Below are 4,240 nucleotides of genomic sequence, written 5' to 3'. Positions count from 1 at the left end.
TTTTTTTCTTTCATTTATTGTGGTTAGAGATTGCGTCAATAGGGAGCACTGAATGGGTTAAATAAGGTACATCAGGTGTTGAGCTTCCTCCTCCCTCCTCTTAAAAGAGTAAATGACTTGGTTCACCTGGAGACTGTCCGACCAGAGGGGGAGCAGATGGAGTACATTTGATCACACTTATTTTTCCGTCAAGCCACGCTTGTACGTGGCTCATCATGTGAGGATAGCAGTTGTTTTTTGGGTGGGACATGGATGGCTCCTGGTCGGTGTCCCTGCAGGCAGCATCAGCCAACGCGAGCTGGCCAAAGGGCGCGAGGCTCGGCGTGTCCAGGCAGACGCAGCTGCTCCTGGAGATCCTCATGGTGCTGATGTGTTTGGGCGCTGTGACAGGTACACAATTAAACTGCTGTCATTTTATTTAGTTTTTAAAGCATCAACAAAACGTCTGACTTGTTCTAATTTCTGTTATGTTCTACTTATTTAAACACAATGTCCCATTTAAAGTTTCATCTTGGATCCATACTGTTAAAGAAAAGCACATAAAATCAACATTATACTTTCTTGTTCAGCACCTTAATGATATTACATGAATAACACAGTGACTGACTCCATTTTTCATGGCTGCACAAATGGAAAATTCTTCATATCTTGCATCATTTCAGATGTAATTCGGCAAGCAATAATTGTATTTTGGTAGCTCATGGGATCTTAGCCAAAGTTCTAATAAGGCACCCTTTATAAATTAATTATTGTTTTTCAAGTGGTTAATAAACCATTTACTAATGATCTAAAGATCAGTCTTGCTATAAAGGGATTTTTGGGTTGCCGAGTTGTGAAATATCCCTTTGGCTGGTGTTTATCCTCCAGTATGGTATTTGCAGTGTCTTTTTTTTATTAGCTCTTTAATCAAAAAGAGGCAATGCAACATTGACTTCTGACCTTCTGGAAAAGAACTGCAGAGCTTCTGGAACCAATATGTATTTATTGCTGAAATGTTGTAAAAACATTTTCATCAAAGACTTATTTGACATTTGAAACTACAAAAGTTATACCCATTTCACTTAATTAATGACTTGCTAACATTTATGACTGCAGGCTTGATGCATAATTAAAAAAGTCAGATGATCATGACATTTTATTATTGACTTTGTTGACATTTGAAACAAAGGGTACTTGCTACTTAATTCAGACACTTTTCTGAATTCAGTTATTAAATCACTGGTTTACGAGTGTTTGGATTTGTGTCTCTGTTGCTGGGTTACAGATGGTGTTTGTATGGTCTAGAATCCAACCAGCCTGACCTTTGTGTCATTGTGTTTCTTTGTTTGTATGCATGTTGTGTTTCTGTGTAGGTAATATTCTTGTCATTGTTATTGTGGCTGCAACCAAGACTTTCCACTCGGTGGCATCAGTGCTGATTATGAACCTGGCCATCAGTGACCTCCTGGTGGGCGTTGGAGTGATGCCTTTTGTTGCTTTGTCCATCATGAACCATGGATGGGTGGATTGTACTGTACGTCATCACTGTCTAGTACTATGAAATGCTTTACAGTCATGTAACAACACAGCAGTAGTAGTCTCACATTGCCAGACCTATCTCCACAGCGCTGCGGAGTAAGGTCTGGCCACACAACACTCCTGAATAGGAGAATATACGGTCAGGGGTTGTTTGCGTCTCTTTAAACCAATCACAGTCGTCTTCGGCGGCGCCAAGCTCCGGATGCAGCGAGCGAGGCTCTGCAAAATAGTCTTGGGAAGGAACTTGTTTTGGTGGAACTTTTGCACCCTGCAAAAGACAATGTCACGTACAAAATTAGATAAAGTTAACTGTTCCCACAATACGTGAGCTATTTAAATTAGCTGGATACATGGTTAAACATAATATCCTCCTACCAGTGTATTGCCTTGTGTATTTTGTCCATAGCAAATCCCCACCAATCGGTCCCCAAACGCCCTTGTTGGAGAGTAAATGCCATAAACATTTTCTTTGTAAATCTTTACAATCACTCCCAAAACGATACAAGCAGGCCTGCCTTGTTACACGATCCAAATTTTGCTTAAAGCTTACTATTTTCAGCCTGAAACGTTGCTCAGATGCGACCGCAGTTTAAAGTTAACTCAAAGAAAGCCGAAAGTGAGGGACATCCGGTGGAACTTCTGGCGGCACCGGAACTCCCGTATCCCGTAAATGAGCTGTCTTCGATGTAGACTACAGCATTAGTGTCTAACATGACCAGAAGCTGATAACATCTATTTCCCTTGGAGTGAGTGTACATGTGATGACATGCTGTCTTTCTCCTGTCTGGACAGGACCTCTGCCAGTACGTGGGCTACACCTCCTCTGTTTACTGTACAGCTTCTGTACTGACATTGGCAGCTATCGCCCTCGATCGCTACCACTCCATCGTGGACTGCCTGCGTTACGGCTCCCGCTGCACCCTGTGGAGGACCTGCGCTGTGGTCCTGTGGATCTGGCTGCAGGCCCTGGTCACCAGTTGTCCTCCCCTGCTGGGCTGGAGCTCTGTCAGCTATGTGGGTCCCATGTACAGCTGTGCTGTCAACTGGGCCAGCAGTCCCAGCTACACGACTTTCATGGCTGCCCTCTCCTACCTCATACCGGCAGTGGTCATCCTCTTCTGCTACGTGAACATCGTCAAGGTGGCCCGCAGCCATGCCAAGAGGATTCATACATTGGAGGACTCTGTACAGCGCAGCAGGAATCCAAGCTTCGCCCGTGTTGATTCATCTCACCAGCACTGTGGGAGCCTCCACTGCCCCTCGAGACTGATTTATCATGTAAGTGGACAGTTTGTGTCTGAGGTCAGTACAGAAGAGGGGAATTATATCAGCCCTACTCTCCCTGATTCTGCGACAGAGCAGAATAACCCTGCATCCAGACGCTTGTTCTCCTTCCTGGCTCAGAGCAACCCCCAGCCATCGCTGCAGCACCATAACCATCATGGAGTGCTTCGTCTCTTCCTGGTCATCTTAGCCTTCTTCCTCTGCTGGACACCTTACATAGGCGTGGCCCTGGTTCAGGCAACAGAAACTGCAATCTCAGGCCAATCCAGCCTCGTCCCATCCTCTGCTGTTACCTTTTCGTACTGGCTGGTGTTACTGAACTCTGACATCAATCCACTGCTGTACGCTCTACTTAGCAAACGTTTCCAGGGTGCTCTTCAGGGACTGAGGCAAAAAATAAGAGCTCGTCTGGGGAGTGTGGTGGGCAGGGAAAGGGGTTTCAGGGCAGAGGGAGATGAATGCAGGAGTAGCGACCCCTGCACTCTGACCACCACCCACCCTGGTCCACCTTCCTCTGAGAGTTCAACCTGTGATGCTTCCAAGTATTCCTCCTCCATTTTTACTGTTAGCACTGACTTCAAACATCACTCTAGGGAGCATCTTTGCAAAGTGTGTCACCATGAAAATACTTTCCCATCATGCTCCACGTGGCAAGATGCTGGTGGTGAAGGGAGAGTGGACTGCCTGCAGGTGCCCTCTCGGCCGCAAGAGGGCAGCAGATTACCTTTCTCTGCTCTGACTCAGGATCATCAGGCCACTTTCTTCTACGGACAGATTACAGTCAGAGTGGAGCATGATGTTTGTTAGTCTGATATCTGCAGATGTTGTTGCAGAATACTTCTTATAGGACTAACTGTTGTTTTTGTTACTGATTAATCTGTTGATTATTTTCTCATTTAATTGATTAATCATTTGGTCAGAAAGTAATAAAAAAAAATGTCCATCACAATTTCCCAAAGTCCAGGTTGTCATATTTACTGTGCTTGTTTTGTCCTACCTCATAAACCCAAATATATTTACTTTAATATTAAAGAAGACCAGCAAATATTCACATTTGAGAAGCAAGAATAAGTGATTTTTTTGGCATTTTTGCAAAACTAAAGACTTGAATGATGAAATAATTTTTCTGTCTATTAACAAATACATTAATCAATCATTTCATATGTTCATATAAGACATATTCAAATACCTTGTGTTGTCTGTCCCATGTTCCAAAACCCCAAAATATTATACAAAGAAAAGCTGCAAAGCCTCGCATCTGAGAAAACTGACACCAGCAAATGCTTGAAATATGACTAAAAAGATGATCAAAATAGCTGCAGAATAATTTATACCCATCGATGTATCGACTAATTGTTTTAGCTCTAGCTGAGATCAGTGATAGTGAGGCACAGAACTACAACCCTGAGGAAAAAACAAACCTGGACAAGGAAATGTA

This window comes from Perca flavescens, chromosome 17, assembly GCF_004354835.1.
Source record: "Perca flavescens isolate YP-PL-M2 chromosome 17, PFLA_1.0, whole genome shotgun sequence".
NCBI classification, from domain to species: Eukaryota; Metazoa; Chordata; class Actinopteri; order Perciformes; family Percidae; genus Perca; species Perca flavescens.
This window is presented reverse-complemented; position numbering follows the sequence as displayed.